Source organism: Balaenoptera musculus, chromosome 6 (genome assembly GCF_009873245.2).
Source record: "Balaenoptera musculus isolate JJ_BM4_2016_0621 chromosome 6, mBalMus1.pri.v3, whole genome shotgun sequence".
In the NCBI taxonomy this organism is placed as follows: domain Eukaryota; kingdom Metazoa; phylum Chordata; class Mammalia; order Artiodactyla; family Balaenopteridae; genus Balaenoptera; species Balaenoptera musculus.
The window spans coordinates 73,770,599-73,790,002 of record NC_045790.1 but is presented as its reverse complement, the minus strand read 5'-3'; the positions used below and the strand labels follow the sequence as shown (position 1 = coordinate 73,790,002).

The 19,404-nt window shown below is 42.4% G+C and overlaps 1 protein-coding gene across 1 annotated transcript in view; it reads left to right on the top strand.

The window, feature by feature from the left end:
* Window positions 1-19,404, top strand: part of GNA14 (G protein subunit alpha 14) — a 195,279-nt gene that overhangs the window by 33,999 nt on the left and 141,876 nt on the right. The gene's annotated exons all lie outside the window — the stretch shown is intronic.

Genomic DNA, 19,404 nt, shown 5'->3' with positions numbered 1-19,404 from the left:
GGGTCTGACTGAGCCCCAACGTACCATTTCCATTTTCCCTGTCCTGGGAGATAAAGTCCTGTGCTTGGGCCATCTTCCAAAAGACTCATATCTTGTCTTTGTTTAAAAAAAAATCAGCTCAGTCCACGAAGAGGCCCTTGTCTTCTGAAAACATCCCTGAAGGCCTTGAGTGCTTCTTTCCTTTCTCTTGTCAAGATGGTTGCTATTTGAATTTCGCCACAGTAAAATTCATTTCCTGTTCATGGCGCTGTCCAGATTTACTTTATCACACTCACATGCCTGTCAAGTGATAGCGTGGGTTAGTTGAGAGCGGCAGGAAGTCGAAAGGAAATGAGAGACACAGTGTTTTATTATCTCACAATCAGCGTTTGCTTTGAGAACAGCAGTTCGGAAGGGAGTCGTACGATGGGCTGGATAAAAGCAGTGGCTTTGAGGAAGAATCCCACTGCTGCCTCTTCCTAACTGTGCGATCTCAGGCTCAGGGAAGTTACATAGCCACTAGTTTCGTCTTCTGCAGGGAGTGTGAGTTTGCCTGTGTGCGTGTGTGTGTGTGTGTGTGTGTCGCACTCAGCACAGTGGATGTAGAAAGCCCTCCATAAATGGTAGTTATGTTAATATGAGTTAGGAGCTAAGAGGAATCACTGAAGGCATTTGTCACTCTGCTCATGAGCTGTGATGGCCCATTTGGGGTAGAGAAGGCACAGTCCCATCTGTAATTGATTCATTTAGCTCTTTAAATCCTTGGTGAGCTAAACCAAGGAATAAATCTAGATGTTAATTTAACAAATGTTCATCTGGGGAACACAAATATAAAAGATGTGGCCACAGTAGCAGCCAGTCTAATGGGGGCATGACACATGGCAAGCAGCTACATCGTAGGGCCTAACTCGTGCCAAGCCAGGGGTGTACAGTGTTGTGGTTTGGAAGTAGTCAGAGATTTCTTGCAAAAGGTGGCACTTGAGCTGGGCATTGAAGAGTGGGGGAAATTCTGGGGAAGGGTGTTTCAGGCAGAGGCTTAGTTTAATCCCCTACACTTACACACAAAATGCTGATCACTTATTTTCTGTTCACTAGGGCCTGTGGTATTTTTTTTTTTTTAGGTAACACATTAGTATCTTCTTGCTTTAAATAAGAAGAGTTGTTTGCACTGGGCATGGACTTACTGAGTGTAGGCTGCTGTTCTTCCCCACACGTAGGGAAGATACCATCATTGATGGGAAACTTGCATGAACCTGGCCAGGCCAAGGTCAAGCTCAGTGTCTTCCATTCTAAGCAAGGGTTGTTAGTTACACACTCGGTTAGGACTCAGGAGAGGGTTTCTCATGGCAGTTGACAAGTCCTTCAGTTCCTTTCACTTTAAAGTCTTGAGTTTTCAAAGTGAGTGTGTGACCCTTTTCAAGGTCTTGAGTTTTCAAAGTGAGCGTTGGGGCCCTTTTCAAGGTGGAAATTCTAGGGAAGAAGGTCGTTTTACTAAGACCGACTGGCTCTAGAGCACTGATGTCATCTCAGCTCGCGTTCTTCAGAATCCAGCAGCCTACCCATGGACACCTGAAACTTTGGGTGTAAGACATGTTTTGATTTATTTTTAGTTCTTATCCTATTTAGGGCCAGCTGGAAACCAGAGTTGTAGGATGGTCCGTGGAAACATACCTTTTCCTTCTGCTACTCTGAGCTGATGTAGAGAGGGCTGAGAGTGCTGATGAACTTCTGAAACTCGGACCATGCCTTTTTCTGCAGGGCAGGCATCACGTCACCTGGAACTAGAAGAACTGAGTATCTGGAAAAACGTCAGCCTAGATTCAAGGAATGGGCCTGCCCAGTCTCTAAACTCAGAGTTCTTGTATTCTGACCCTTTTGAGGGTCCAACGTGTAGCTGCTGAATTCTTTCTTTATCCCTGTATCTGTTTCCAATTTATTTAATCTGTGCAGTGGTGTAATCTCACCCCCTGTCCACCCACCCCGTTGTGAGAAGACTCCAGCAAATGAGGCCTTGCTTGTGAATGAGCTTTTCAGATTCTGATGCTTTAGGCAAAAAGGAAGCAGTTCTAGAAAGTACTTTCCGAATGGTGAACAACTGTACAATATAAGATGCTTTTAGCATTATCAGACCATCTCATTTGCTCACTAGGAGGGAAGAGTTTAAAAAAAAAAAAAAAAAAAAAAAAAAAAGCTTGGGACTTCCCTGGTGGTACAGTGGTTAAGAATCCGCCTGCCAATGTAGGGGACACGGGTTCGTGTCCCACATGCCATGGAGACACGAACATGCCACAGAGCAACTAAGCCTGTGCCCCACAACTACTGAGCCTGTGCGCTAGAGCCCGCGAACCACAACTACTGAAGCCCGCGTGCCTAGAGCCCATGCTCCGCAACAAGAGAAACCACCGCAATGAGAATCCCGCGCACCACAACGAAGAGTAGCCCCCGCTCGCCGCAACTAGAGAAAGCTCACACGCAGCAACGAAGACACAACACAGCCAAAACTAAGTAAATAAACTTATTTTAAAAAAAATAGGCTTTTGGGCTTCCCTGGTGGCGCAGTGGTTGAGAATCTGCCTGCCAATGCAGGGGACACGGGTTCGAGCCCTGGTCTGGGAAGATCCCACATGCCGCGGAGCAGCTAGGCCCGTGAGCCACAATTACTGAGCCTGCGCGTCTGGAGCCTGTGCTCCGCAACAAGAGAGGCCGTGATGGTGAGAGGCCCGCGCACCGCAATGAAGAGTGGACCCCGCTTGCCGCAAGTGGAGAAAGCCCTCACACAGAAACGAAGACCCAGCACAGCCATAAATAAATAAATAAAATTAAAAAAAAAAAAAAAGGCTTTTAAGCAAACTTTTAAAACTACATATATATTTGACCTGGACTTGTTTTCTTTTGCCTTTTCTCTGTATTGCCAATGTGTAGTTGAATAGCACAGTTGAAAAGGAGAATCTGTAGAAAAGAGAGTGATTGTGATTCTTTGCAGCATGTGTTGTGACAGCCCTGATCAGAGCTTAGATGGTGCAGACCAACATGTTGCCATCAGTTCACACACACACACACACACACTCACTTAAATATTAGGGAATGGATTCAAGCACTTACTACTCTGCCCTGTGCAGGTCTACATACCTTTTCAGCTTTCAGAAGTTAGGAGTTTTTAGGGAGGGCATTTGGTTCATACAAAATACAGTTTCAGCTTCCACCTCTGTAATTGGAGGCAATAACACTGCCTTGACCTCATAGTTTTTTTGTGATTCTACAGGAATCATATCTCTGAAAATACACAGAACAAAATAAAGTGTTAACCAGATACAGAATTATAACACATCTGCTATTAAAGTGTTTAAGGAATATTTTCCTGCAAATGAATCTAGGACAAAAGTTGAAACTGGGCATCAGGCTTATATGTGTGACTCTCTCTCCTTCCCTAAGGGACCTACCTTCCCCCGCCACTTCTTGCCATCTCCCTGCCCCAGCTCCCTAGTAATTTTTCCTAGGAGGAATAATTGATGATTGAAACTTAGCCCAGCCCAGGGAGAAAAGTGTGCATGCCTTGTGAGATGTGGACTTTCTCATGATTAAATACATGATTTAAAAAAATTTTATATTGAAGTATAGTTGATTTACAATGTTGTATTAATTTCTGCTGTACAGCAAAGTGATTCAGTTTTATATATATATATATATATATATATATATTCTTTTTCATATTCTTTTCCTTTATGGTTTATCAGAGGATATTGAATATAGTTCCCTGTGCTATACAGTAGGACCTTGTGTGATTTTTGTTCAATTAAAATTATTAGTCAAACACCTGCTTGTATCTAATGCTAAGCCAGGCACAGTCCAGTCATGGGTTCTGTCTCACAGGGCTTGTACTTCAGGAAGGGCAATAAAGTAAAAATACAAAGTATTATACTACAGTATACTGTAGTGTTAGTGTTATAGCAGGGACATACCTTAGCAAATACAGCTTATGAAAGTTGAAAAAGAGGAAGAAAAATTATTTCTAATACCGAAGAATCAAGGAAGAATTTATGAAGGGCTTAGGATGCGTAAAGCTTAGATCAGGAATTGCAAATTCAAATGCCTTTGGAACGCCAAGCCGATAACCTAATGAGTAAATCAGGCTGGTGTGACACTATAGGGAGTGGTGGTGACAGGAGTAAATTGGAGAAAGTTTGTCTCTCCTAAAGTTTTGGCCACTGCTCAGGCCAACCCAGTGGTTTCCACCCAACAATGTAGACCCAAAGTGGCCAAATCTTATGTTTTATGAAAATGTAGAAATCTGCTCTTGGGTGAAATCTCCCAATTTTTGACAACTGATAAAAACAAGCTAAGAGTCCATGCAAGTAAACATGAACACATACACACACACACACACACACACACACACACATTTAAATGTTGGAGGGTGGATTGAAGCATCCCAGGCAGAGAGAGCAAAGTGTTGGATGGGAACAAGAAACTCGGGTGGGGCTTCCCTGGTGGTGCAGTGGTTGAGAATCTGCCTGCCAATGCAGGGAACAGGGGTTCAAGCCCTGGTCTGGGAAGATCCTGCATGCCGCGGAGCAACTGGGCCCGTGAGCCACAACTGCTGAGCCTGCGCGTCTGGAGCCTGTGCTCCGCAACAAGAGAGGCCACGATAGTGAGAGGCCCGCGCACCGCGATGAAGAGTGGCCCCTGCTCGCCACAACTAGAGAAAGCCCTCGCACAGAAACGAAGACCCAACACAGCCAAAAATAAATAAATAAATAAATAAAATTTATAATAGTTAGGATCTCATTTTAAAAAAAAAGAAAAGAAAGAAAGAAACTCGGGTGGTTTGCATGAAGCTGGAACACTGAGTGCATGAAGGGCTTTGCGGCAGATCTACTTGGAAAGCAGGTCAGAGGACCTCGCATATCAGATAGGAAGATTGAACCTTATCCTCTCGGAATGTGGAGTCACTGAAAGTTTTTGAGTGAGGGAAAGGAATGACCAGATAGTGGAATAATCTGATCCACTACAGAGATGCATTCAATCAGAGAGAGCAAGGCACTGTGCCTACTATATCATATACCACTGTGCCACGTGTTTTCTACAGATTATGCCATCTCACCCTAACAAGCTTAAGGTAGAGGTAGATGTTGCTAGTTATGTTTGCTTAACACATGAGCAAATGGAGGCTTCCAAGAGTCCCCCAAGATCATAGCTAGGGAAGGGGGAGGGGTCAGGATTTGAATCCAGAGACATTTGGTTCTAAAGCCTGCATGACTAGCCTCTCTGGTGTACCCAGATTTAGAGAGAGAGAAAGAGAGAGAGAGGTCTATTATTTCTTTTAATCTACTACTTTTATCTGCCTGTCACTTCATCAGATAATCAAAGATCTGAACGAACGCAAGGATGGAGCAACCAGTAATCAGTTCACCCAGAACGGCTGAAATTGTTAGGAAGCAATTTGCTGTAAGAGGGAGAGCTCTGGCTATGGGAAGAGCATGACCAGTACAGTTCTCCTTGGAAACAGTGGGTGATTATCCTGAAAGTGCAGGATTTCACTGCAACATCTACCTTCCTGGAGGGTGAGGCACATCTCCTAAAGCATGTTGACATTGTCATTCATTGTCCATCGTTACATATGAGATAACTAAGTCTACTGATTCCTTCTAGGTAGTGACCCATGTTTCCTGTTCCTTGGGAGGAATGTGGAATCTCTCACCCCAAAGCCAGGTCTGGCATGTGGTCCACGCTCCTGACCTGTGGCAGTAGTGATTTCAAAAATCGCTACATTCAAATATGCTTCAGGTGTACGACATGTCATTCTTACTAATTTGTATACCTGGCTTTGTGGTTTTCTAATCAGAAAAGTGAATAAGATAAAGTTTAAGATCCACTTAAGTTCTGGAATTTCTTAGTTCTTTGAACATGAGCTGACAACTGTCAGTAGACCTATGGGACAGTTGGACAGAACATGTGAAATTGGGCTGTCATGCAAAATGTGGACATCTGGTCGCCATGCCATTTCTCCAGCAAAGAAGAGGGACAGTTTCAGGGCTCATAGAAAACATGAAATTGTGCTTGCCATCTGTGTCTTTAGATCACTTTGGTTTTGTTGGGATCTTATGGGTATTCCCTCAACAATATGCACACACCAGTTTCCTTCAGTGCAAAGCCAGAGCTCAGAAACTTTATTTTGCAGGGAGAAATTGCTTAGTTACTGACTACCAAGGGTTAGGAAAATGATGGGGAGTTTGGCTGAGTTTAAACTTGACATTGTACTGGTTTCCTTATTCTTAAGCATTGGTTTTCTCATCATTTTGGAGGAGAAAGGCATGATTATACTCTTACTCAGTGTTTCCCTGACTATAAAAGACATAAGTTGCAAAACATCATTTTAGGACATTAAGTTCTTGGTACTGAAGGCAGTAACTCTGATGGTCACACTTAATTAAAATCCTAGAGACTATGCCTTCACTGGCAACTCCAACCATCAGTGTTGCTTTAGGTAAGCTAGTTCATACAGTGTGTACCGACTGAAGGTTATAACCCAAGCAGAGAGGAAAAAGGCAATATCCAGCCGCCCTCAGTGCTTTCTCCACCCTGGACGAACAAACACCGTCTTCCCCTTTCGACAAACACATATCTATAAAGGCAGAGCTGACCCATGCTATGGCTCTTGAGAATGATATGCAAGGAATGCCTGAACACCAAGATGATACATTGAACAAGGAGTGTTCTTTGCTCTTCCAGGAACCTTGACTTCCTAATAAAAACCCAGCTCGCTTGACTTTGCGTACATAAAATTTCTAGGTCAAAGTCGAATGAATTGGCAATACTAGCAGTGTAAGGCAGAGGCAGTCAAATAGCTTTGCTCTGAAAAGGCTCAGGGAAATAAAGTGGCCTGGCCTATCAGAAAGTTAGACTGTTCCCACGATTAATTATTTGCTCATCGGGCCAGCAGGGCTTGCGGGAAATGCACCTGTGAAAACTAATGGCGGGTTTTGGTAAACTCACCCTAAAAGTTACTGAACTAAATAGTTTCCTGGGGCATCCAAGGATTCTGTGATTCTAAACTTGATTTTTTTCAAATATGTTGCAATCTGTATGAAAATGGAAAAAAATGAAGATACCTTTGAAGGCTGCCTCCAAAATCTCTCTTTTTTGGCCTTGCTGCCATTTTGCTTTTCTTTCTTTCTTTTTTTTTTCTTTTTCATTTTGCTTTTCTTAATGTGATTAACATGCGAACCCCCACTGTGTTCCTGGGCACTTTTAGGCAGTGGCTGAGAGGAGACTGAAGCCAGTTTGAAGAACTAACCATGCCTCTAACAGCTCAGAGCAACACAGTGTCAGTACATTGGTGGAATGGAGAAAGCTGTTAATTCTGTCTGGGGACAACAGCGGACTTCCTGGGGCTGAGGTGATCTCTGACTCAGATTCAGGCTTGACAGTAGGAGGCTGTCACCCCATAAAGAAGGGTGGTTACCAGCTTTCATGCTGTACGTGCTAAACAGTGCTCTAACTTGGGTTCTTATATTTAATACATTTTCCTGACTCTGTGCAGACTTATCTTGCTTCTATGGCCTTTGATTAAATGCTTTAGTTAAACTTTCCATATTTTATTCTTATCCTTTTTTTCATTCAGCCCTCAGACACTCATTAAGTATCTGTTTGTCTGGCTTCCTTGTTCCTGGGGAAAGCACTGTACCAACCATAAAATTCTTACATATTTCCTTAGTCATTCTCCTGTCATGGCCAAGACATCACCAACTCCTGCTTGCTACTTTATGTTCCCCATTCATTCAAAATGCAATGATGAAAAATAGAAAGCATTTTATTGTTTGAGGTTCTGTGGTTACAAGCAACAGACACCCACTAACTTAAGCAAGTAAAGGAATTCATTGAAGGGGTAGGGAGTGTGATAGATAGAATAATGACCTCCCAAAGTTGTTCATATCCTAATTCCTGAAACTTGTCAGTATGGGTTTTTTAAAATTAATTTTTATTGGAGTATAGTTGCTTTACAGTGTTGTGTTAGTTTCTGCTGTACAGCAAAGTGAATCAGCTATACATATACATATATCCCCTAACCTGTCAGTATGTTACCTTACATGGCAAAAAGGACTTTAAGATGGATTAAGGATCTTGAAATGGGGAGAGTAGCCTAGATTATCCAGATGGGTCCAATGTCATCACAGGGGCCTTACAGAGGGAGGCACCAGGGTCAGTCAGAGAAGGAGATGTGATGACAGAAGCAGAGGTCAGAGGGATGCCATTGCCAGAAGGAGGCCACAAGTCAAGGAATGCAGTAATCTCTGGAAGCTGGAAACAGCAAGGTACGAATTCTTCTCTAGAGCCTCCAGAAGAAATGCAGACTTGTCAACCTTTTGATTTTAGGACTTCTGACCTCTAGCATTGTGAGAGGATAAATTTGTATGTGTATGTGTGTTTTTTTTTTTTTAAATTAATTTATTTATTTTTGGCTGTGTTGGGTCCTCGTTTCTGTGTGAGGGCCCTCTCCAGCTGTGGCGAGCGGGGGCCACTCTTCATCGCGGTGCGCGGGCCTCTCACTGTTGCGGCCTCTCCCGTTGCGGAGCACAGGCTCCAGACGCGCAGGCTCAGCAGTTGTGGCTCACAGGCCCAGCCGCTCCGCGGCATGTGGGATCCTCCCAGACCAGGGCTCGAACCCGTGCCCCCTGCATTGGCAGGCAGACTCTCAACCACTGCGCCACCAGGGAAGCCCGTTTATGTGTGTTTTTTGAGGTGAAGTTTACACAACATAAAATTAACCATTTTAAAATGAACAATTCAGTGGCATGTAGTATATTTTCAAAGTTGTACAACCACTAATTTGTCTAGTTCCAAAACATTTTCATTACCCCTAAAGGAAACCTTGTACCTATTCAGGAGATGCTTCTCATACCTCTGTTCCCCCTTCCCCTGGTAACCACCAATCTGTGTTCTGCTCTATGGATTAATCTGTTCTGGGCATTTCACATAAATGGAATCATATAATATGTGACCTTTTGTATCTTGCTTCTTTCACTTACCAGAATGGTTTTGAGGTTCATCCATGTTGTAGCCCATCTCACCTCCATTTCTTTTTGTGGCTGAATAATATTCCATTGTGTGGATGTACCACAGTTTGTTTATCCATTCGTCTGTTGATGGACATTTTGGCTGTCTTGATGCTTTGGCTATTGTGACTAGTGCTGCTATGAATATGCATGTACATGTCTTTACTTGAGTACCTGTTTCCAAGTCTTTTGGATATAAACCTAGGATTGAAATTGCTGGATTGTGTGGTAACTATATGTTTAACTTTTAACTGCCAAACTGTTTTCCTTAGCAACTGAATCATTCTATACTCCCATCAGCAATATACAGTATATATATACAATATATACAATATATATATTGGAAGGGTTCCAATTTCTCCACATCCTTCTCAATACTTATTAATTTCACTTTTCCTTTTTAAAAAAAACTGTAGCTATCCTAGTGGGAATGAATGGTATCTCACTGTGGTTTTGAGTTGCATTTCCTAATGACTAATGATGTTGAGCACCAATTTTCATGTGCTTGTTGCCCATTTGTATATCTTATTTGGAGAAATGTCTATTCAAGTTCTTGGCCCATTTTTTAATTGGGTTTTTGGTTTCCCCAAGTTGTGGAAAAGATGCTCTGGGATTCTGGGTCATAGGAATTAATGGATGGTCTATTTGAGTCATTTCTTTTAAGATGTATCTATTCGAATTTCTTTCAATTCTTAGGTCCTTGATTTAAGAGGGGCACAGGGGCTGGTATAGCCTGAGGAATGTTCAGTCCCTAGGTAGGTCAGAAGAAAGCAGACTTCCTTGATTGCTAGTACCACTAAGCCTGCATGTAAATGAAATAGAAGTGCTATCATCAGAAGAAAGGTGAATGGATGCTGGAAAGGCAAAAACGAAAGGGATCCACATAAACATACAAAGTAGATAATACTGAAGAAAAACAATAAAAAAAAACCAAACCCTAATGTGATAGAGACTTTAAAGCTCTGATAGTCCAAGAGATAAATCTGGAATTATAAAATGGGGAAGATGTAGCAGAAGACAAGCACCAGTAAAAAAAAAAATAGAGGGTTCAGTGGATAGACATCACAAGCTCCATCATTTCTGGCAAACTATCTGGGAAAAAGGAGGTGATAATCCTGTTTGTTCTGCACTGGTCATACCCCACTTCAGATGAGCAACTCCATTTTGTGTCACTACCTTGAGGGTCACACAGGCAAAGTAGAGCATGTTCAGAGATGAGAGGCCAGGGGACTGGAATCATGCCATTGGAGTAATGGTCAGAGAAAATGGCATGTTTAGCTGAATAAGATTCTGGGCAAGAGGATATAGGCCATGATGAATGTACTCGAAATGGGGAGGATCAAGACCAAGATCTCAGTAGCTGAAGAAAATGGAAGTCTATTTCCCACTTACATCACAATCCCGGTAGGTCTGTGATGGTAAGAAGTGAGTTCAGCTTTGTGGATCATATGTCTCCACCTTCCTCCAGACCTCTGCCTCCTCATGTGGTTAGGGAAGACGGGAAAAGAGTGAGGAGCCTGTGTGTGTGTGTGTGTGTGTGTGTGTGTGTGTGTGTTCTTGGACCACGCCCAGCTGCTCTGCACAGCACTGCTCACATTCTGTGGGCTAAAACTCATTTACATGGATACACCTACTGCAAGGAATACTGGGAAATGTAGTCTTATTCAGAAAGAAATGGTGACATGGCCGTTAGTGAACACGATCACTTTCCCAAGGCCATGCATAGTGGGCCTACAACTCTGGGAAAGCAAGATTGATTAATTATTGACACCCCTAGGAGGAAAAAAAGGAGGACGAAAGCAGGAAAACTGCCTTTGCTCTTTCGTTCTCATTAGCTTGGCCTCTTCATCTCCTTTTCTTGCCATTTCTTTCTCTTTTCCTTCCCCTTTACAGATTTTAACATTGTGTTGACTCTGACTTCATGACTTATGAATCTTGCTCTCCCTTTCCTGCCTCTTTGATTAATTTTATTAATTATGATTAATTTTATTAATTATGATTAATTTTTATTAATTATGATTAATTTTATTAACGAATTATGACTGCAGTTAAAGGTTTTATACTACACACAGTGGGTAGAACAAATTAATGGCTCATGGTCCAAATGTGCCTTGAAGTCTTGGCAAATTAAGTATGTGTATGTATCTGTGTGTGTGTGTGTGTGTGCACGTGCATGCACCTGTTTAAACATTGTGTAATATCCAGTAAAATTTGAGATGTATTTTTCCCTTGAAATATCATAAAATCTGGCAACTCTGGGTCTGCATGCCCATATGGGCAAAGAATAGCAAGAATAGAAGGCATGCATTCTCCATGCTGCCACATAATCCTTATTACTTTTTAATGCTAAGACCTAGAGTCAGTTTCCACTTAATATCACGTTTGTGTGTGTGTGTTTGTGTTTAAAAATACTCTTCTCTCTTTATGATTTTGTGACCCCTTCCTGACTGTTGTGGGCATTTGAGTTTGGGATCCCTGGCTTTTCCTACTGCTACTTCATCTGAAACATAGGTTAGAGTGAAGGGTGGAGGGGATCACAGCACCAGAGACAAGGTAGGATGAGGGTGGGGGTTAGCCAAGGATGCCAGCATATTTATTCCACAGTGCAGGGGAGGCCAGCGGATAGTATAGAGCAGTGGTCTCCAAATCTTGATTGTACACCTAATCAGAAAAATAATACTTGCATACGTACCCATCAGAGTAGGAATTATTACCTAAAAATTATATGCACATACTCCTGTTATTTCCAGATGAAATATACTCTCAAGATCATAATTAAAGGACTTCCCTGGTGGCGCAGTGGTTAAGAATCTGCCTGCCAATGCAGGGGACATGGGTTCGAGCCCTGGCCCGGGAAGATCCCACACGCCGCGGACCAACTAAGCCTATGCGCCACAACTACTGAGCCTGTGCTCTAGAGCCCACGAGCCACAACTACTGAAGCCCGTGTGCCTCGCGCCTATGCTCCACAACAAGAAAAGCCACCACAATGAGAAGCCCGCGCACCACAACGAAGAGTAGCCCCCACTCGCCGCAACTAGAGAAAGCCTGCGTACAGCAACAAAGACCCAACACAGCCAAAAATAAATAAATAAATTTATATATATAGAAAAAGATCATAATTAAAGAAGGCTGTATGTCCATATTCCAAATAACCTTCAGTATAATTTTGGATTTCTGGCCCAACTTTTTGGTTGGCAGATGTAAATTCTTAATGGCATCTTTAATTAGCAGTTTCTTGGCATTATTAAAGCCTCATACATTTTGTGAGGGTTCATTTAATTGAAACTAGTTAATGCATTCTGTAAATTCTGTGACATACACATTTCAGCATATGGCAGTGAGCTGAATGGGAATGAACAAGTTGGTTCACCTCTGACAACCCCGTCTGAATTGCAGAATTTTATTTCCACCCTTTTCTTAGGATTCCTTTCATTCATCCTGATGGGAGACCATTTGACAGATGAAGGTACCTGTGTTTGTTTAGATTTAAAATTTTAGGTAAAATTAACATAAATAGAATTCTAATACTTCCTGTGGATCAGTGGAGCATCCTGTTTGTTTGTCCCCTGGATGACCCACTTTGGGTCTACTGGTAGAGGGGTAGAGCCTTGCTACTCAAGGAGTGGTCCCCAGAACAACACTGGCGTCACCTGGGAACGAGTTAGAAATACCGACTCTCAGACTGCCCTCTCACACAGACGTAATGAGTCAGAATCTGCATTTTAACAAGAATCCCAGGAGATTTGTATGCACAGAAAAGTTTTAGAAACATTAATGGGACAGCCAAGGATCTGTGTGTGTGCGGGGGAGGATGTTAGGGGGCAGGAGGCATGTAGAGGAGATAATAGGATCTCATCATAACCTTTTTAGACAGTAGACACAGTAGTGAGGATGTTCAGCCTCTTCCCAGACCCATACTCAGAAGTGTGTTAGTTGACCATACTTCTCAAGACAGTCTACAGATTCAGTGCAATCCGTATCAAATTACCAATGGCATTTTTCACAGAACTAGAACAAATAATTTTAAAACTTATATGGAAACACAAAAAGTCCCTGAATAGCCAAAACAATTTTGAGAAAGAAGAATGGAGCTGGAGGAATCATACTCTGTGACTTCAGACTATACTACAAAGCTGCAGTCATCAAAACAGTATGATAGTGGCACAGAAACAGAGGCATAGATCAATGGAACAGGATAGAAAGCCCAGAAATAAGCCCACACATCTATAATCAATTAATCTATGACAAAGGAGGCAAAAATATACAATGGAGAAAAGACAGTCTCTTTAATAAGTGGTGCTGGGAAAACTGGACAGCTCCATGCAAAAGAATGAAATTAGAACATTCTCTAATATCATACAAAAATAAACTCAAAATTGTAAATGTTAGATTGGATACTATAAAACTTCTGAAGGAAAGCATCGGCAGAATGCTCTGTGACATAATTCGCAGCAATATCTTTTTGGATCCATCTCCAAGTATAATGGAAATAAAAACAGAAATAAACAAATGGGACCTAATTAAACTTAAAAGCCTTTGCACAGCAAAGGAAACCATAAACAAAAGAAAAAGACAACCTACAGAATGGGAGAAAATATTTGCAACTGATGCTACCGAGAAGGATTAATTCTAAAATATACAAACAGCTCATACAGCTCAATATCAAAAAAAAAACTCCAAACAACTCCATCAAAAAATGGGCAGAAAACCTAAATAGACATTTCTCCAAAGAATACATACAGATGGCCAAAAGGCATATGAAAAGATGTTCAACATCGCTAGAAATGCAAATTAAAACTACAGTGAGATATCACCTCACACCAGTCAGAATGGCCAGCATCAAAAAGTCTGCAAATAGGGGCTTCCCTGGTGGCGTAGTGGTTAAGAATCTGCCTGCCAATGCAGGGGACACGGGTTCGAGCCCTGCGCTGGGAAGATCCCACATGCCGCGGAGCAACTAAGCCCGTGAGCCACAACTACTGAGCCTGCGCGACTGGAGCCTGTGCTCCGCAACGGGAGAGGCCACGACAGTGAGAGGCCCGCGCACCGCGATGAAGAGTGGCCCCCCGCTCGCCACAGCTGGAGAAAGCCCTTGCACAGAAATGAAGACCCAACACAGCCAAAAATAAATTAAAAAAAAAAAAAAAAGTCTGCAAATAATAAATGCTGGAGAGGATGTGGAGAAAAGGGAACCCTTGCACTGTTGGTGGGAATGTAAATTGATACAGCCACTATGGAGAACAGTATGGAGGTTCCTTAAAAAACTAAAAATAGAACTACCATATGATCCTTCAATTCAACTCCTGGGCATATATCCGGAGAAAATCATAATTGGGGGAGAATGAATACATGTATATGTATGGCTGAGTCGCTTTGCTGTGCACCTGAAACTATCACAACATTGTTAATCGGCTATACTCCAATATAAAATAAAAAGTTAAAAAAAAAGGATACATTCACCCCAGTGTTCATTGCAGTACTGTTTACAATAGCCAAGACATGAAAGCAACCTAAATGTCCATCAACAGATGAATGGATAAAGAAGATGGGGTACATATATACAATGGAATACTACTCAGCCATAAAAGGTATGAAATAATGCTGTTTGCAGCAACATGGGTAGGCCTAGAGATTATTATACTAAATGAAGTAAGTCAGACAGAGAAAGACAAATACCATATGATATCGCTTACGTGTGGAATCTAAAAAAATGATACAAATGAACTTATTTATAAAACAGAAATAGAATCACAGACATAGAAAACAAACCTATTGTTACCAAAGGGGAAAGGTGGGAGGGGAGGGATAAATTAGGAATTTGGGAGTAACATATACACACTCCTATATATAAAATAGGTAAACAACAAGGATCTACTGTATAGCACAGGGAACTCTACTCAATATTTTATAATAACCTATATGGGAAAAGAATCTGAAAAGGAATGGATATATGTATATGTATAACTGAATCACTTTGCTGTACACCTGAAACTAACCCAACATTGTAAATCAACTGTTCTTCAATTAAAAAATGTAAAAAAAAAATTTTAAGAAGTGGGTCAGTTGGAGCCACATAGAACTATGATGAAAAGATTTTTAAAAATCTTCACCTCCTCAATCAACATGAAGATAAAGCAAAAACAATTAAAATCCCAAACAAAAGTTTACTGGAATTCCATGAACTTACAGAGAAAGCATTTGTTTTGGAATCTGGAGTCAGAGGAGTCCAGATCCCTCCAATGGTGTTGTTTGTTGTTGTTGCCAAAGCGTCCACATTTCCCAGCTGCCTGCAATTTATCTGCCTTGTTAGCTGGAGGGCTAATGACCTCAGGAGTACATTTAATGCTTTCTATCTCCCTTGGCGCTTTTCTTTCTTCCTGCCCCTCCAAACTTGAACTCCGTGTTTAAGACCTTGCCTCCTTTTCCTGAGCAGATTCAAAAAGCAGAGGCTTTGCTGTCTCTTACTTTGTTTGGGAATTAGGGCAGTTGGAGACGTGGTAAAGCTCTTGCTTACCCCAGGACACCTAAGCCTTGCACCAGTGGGGCTGCGGGGAAGTCTCCGCGCATCCTTCTGTATGCAGTGTGACCAAAACACATGTCAAACCTGTGAGCTGAGGAGGAGCGGGAAAGATTGGTCAAGTTGTAGAGGGCAGCGGTGAAGGTGGGAATATAGTGGGTGAGTGACTGACCATTGTGGAGGGAAAGTGCAGCACGGAGGGCCTGCTGAGACTGTAAACTATAACTGAATAGCAGCACACATCTCAAATATACTGTAGCTGCTTTGGGGCTCTCACGTACAGAGTAGGATTAATTGAGGGTTGGTAGCTTTGGGTACCCTGGGTGGAGAAACACCGGAAGGTGAAAGTAAAGTGCTGGTGAAAGGGAATTAAAATGATAGGACACGTGATCCAGGCTGTGTAGAAAAGAAAATGAAGCCAGGAGGAAAAATACTTTGAGGCACAGTGAGGGCTTCAAGGACACCAAGGTATAGATGAGCTTCAAGGAGTTGAGTTGATCTGAAGTTGTGATCAGAGAGTAGGATGTAGAATTGACGATTTCACAAATGGAAGGTTCCATCTGGGGTCCCAGATTTTTCCTGCACCTCTTCTTCTTTGAATTAAGCTTGGCCTGTCCCCCGTGAATTTAAGGTGGCAGAAGAGATCCATTAACAGATGAAACTGGGTGATGGGAGATTATAACAAGCGTACACAGGAGTAGGGGGTCAGCGCTGTTTCTTCCAGGAATTCAGGAACCTTGGGGCCTAAGGATTCTGTGACTGGGCCAAACTGTGGGAACAGAACTTCCTGTCACTTGAGATTCAACTTCATTGACCTGCCTTGTCCATCAAGCATTTATTTCCTAAAAGAGAGAATCTTATCGGGTTGATTTTGTCAATACCGAAACCAAAGTCTTTTGCACCAAATCTCCTCTGAATGTGGACCTTCCTTATGTTTGGCCAATGTGTAGTTGTCTGCGACTAGGATTGGGTCCAGGGCAATCCTCTGTGGCAGAAAACACTTACAGCAGTTAGTATGCACAGGCCCATCGACTCGTGTTATTCACAACGACCTCACGAAGTAGGTACTGTTATTAACTTCACTTTACACGTGAGGAAACTGAGGCACAGAGAGGTTATATAACTTGCCCATGTGTACATAGCCTGGAAGTGGCAGTGCCAGCTTATCTGGCCGTGGAGTCTATGCTCTCAACTTCTCTATGTGGCTGCGTCTGAAAAGAAATGATTCCAAACATGTTTCTTAAAAGGTGACAGCAGCCTTCATAGTTTCCCCCCCCCACAGCTTGTGCTGGTCTAGCAGAAAACTAAGGCTTCTTGTGGTCTCTGTGATGTGGGTCCTTCTCCTCCCCCACTCCCACCCCACACGAAGCCTACGAGAACTGCAGGTGGATCTACTTATCTGGCGGTGACGTAATTTATCATTCAAACTGGGACAGTCTGAGAGTGAATGCGGGCACTGTTAATAGCTATGCTGGCACCACAGGCACAAACTAGGACTGCCCGGGGCAAAGCAGTACATATGGTCACTCTAGTTATATGGTATATATTACATGAGAATTGAAAGAATCCACACGTGGACCCATGATATTTCTGATCTGCCAGAGGAAGACAAAAATTCCAAATCCCAAAAGGCCTGATTGATAATAGGTGCATAATAGATTTTGAATGAATAAATGACTGGGTTTCAGTATATCCCCAAGATGTGTGGAGAAGGACAGAAATACATCGCCAGGAGCAAGGAATGGTCCAAGCTAGGAAGTGCCAATGGGCCACTCCTAGCAGTAACTTCTGTCCAAGCACTTTGCAGTTGAACAAGCTAGTACTTGCTATTGACCTAAAGAAATTAGTCAGCAGGCCCAAGGGAAACTAATTAAATCCCATTTTTGCATCTCTCTGTGAGACTGTCATTAAAATACCAGTATCTGGAGGAGAATTTGGGGTCCACTCAGCATTGCCTGCTGTACAAAACAACCATAAATGGCTAAAAGGAGGAATAATAGGTCTTTGACAAGCCCAAGACCAGGGACTGCAGGCATCAAGAGTTCCTTTGAATTTGCAAAGCGAGCATCACTTTACAAAACTGGAGAAACTTGATTCTTGGGAAATTGAAAGAATGTGCTCAAGGTCACAGAGCAGACATGAAACACGCAGCTGGTCTCTGCTTCCAAGTCTTTGTTCTCCTCTGTTGTTGGGGGAGGGGAGGGCTTGGGACACCCCGCTTCCTAGAGCTTCTAGGCCCAGTAGCATTGGGGTTTGGGGGAATGGTTGCAGGATGTGAGAGAGAGCAAGTGGTTCACGTTGGCACAAAGCATTCTCACCTGAAGACGGTGGTCAGCTCCACCTGCTCTGCTCCTTTGCGCTCAGCTGTACCCAGCCTTAGAGTGAAGACCTCTAATTTGTTCAGGGTGCCTGAGGACTAGCCACATAATCTGGTATCCCAATTTTATAGGAGTGGCAGAGGGTGGGACTAATGACCGGATCTTAGTGATCCTGGTTACAGACAGCCTATCCCATCTCGGCATCACACTCCCAGCCTCCCAGGGCTGGACGCCCAAGGAATAGGACAGGAGCAGTGACCTGGCAATTGCCCCAGACATCATGACCGGTGTCACCTTATAGTCTGGGATAAGGGCCACAGCGTTCTGTAGGTCCATGAGGCTTTTTTTGAGATGACAGTCAATTTGGAAGGATTTATTATTTATGAAAGCGATGGATCTCTAGTTGTACTGGAGTATTTTAGATGGACGTGTAGTCTCTGCCCCTCTTACCCAACTGGTCCATTCCCTTTTCTGGTAATGAATCCTCTTTGTGTTTGAAACCTATTTCTTTATAAGGACAAAATCTGTGCAGAAATGAGGCACTTGAGGATTTCAACTAAACTACAATATGGGAAACATTAAATGAGGGTAAGGTTTTAAGTGAGATGAGTGTTGGAAAAACAGTCATTACTGTTCAAACTGAGGATCTGGATATACTTGCACAAAAATAATTTTTTCATTCTCATTCAATTTTTAAAATTTTGTCTTTTAAGGTAGCCTGTGCTAATCTATAATTTAAGATTGTAGCACTTGTGACCAAACTTGTTCTTTTCATATTATAGATTAATACTTTTCACCATTATTTTTATTCCAACAGCTGAGTCATATTGGAAACAATGTAGAACAAGTTCTAAACAAGATTTTCAAGTGATATAAAACTGTCATTGGCCCTAGACATAATACAGTTTTCTGGAATTATGTGAGAGACTGAAACCACTGAGGCACTGATGCAGGACAGTCCCAGAGGTCCTCAACATAAAAGCAAGGCAAGACTTCATCTTATTGCCATGATCATTCATTGTTTCACTCCATCACCCTTGGTCTACTGTTTGTGGGTTCTGATGATGAGTGTCTTCACATTAAAGTGATATGAACTCTTAATGGTGAGAGAGGAGTATTTATGATTTCTTTGTTTACTTCCATAAAAAAACATGACTCCTTGGAGAACAAGAGTTTTGGATCATTTGATGGGAAAAACAAATTTACTGCAGAGCTGTGTAAGCAGCTGAGCCAGACACTGGGGTACTGGGATCTGTTGGAGCCTGAGGAAGTTATGAGTTCACCATCAAAGCAGCCCCCTGGAGCTCTGATAGTGTGACCAGAAATTCCAAAGACCCTCCTTCAAAATCTTTTTCTGTCTTTCTGTTTCTGGATTCTACAGAGCCCTCTTTGAAAGTGGTCAATAAATAGGCAGGTTCCCAGAGTGTTTAATTTATAGATAGGGAATACCAGTAGTTTAAAAGAGGCTATGCTAAAATGATTCTAATTGTGTTGATGGTAAACTAACTCTCTCCTGAGAGCCCTTTTGGCAAAG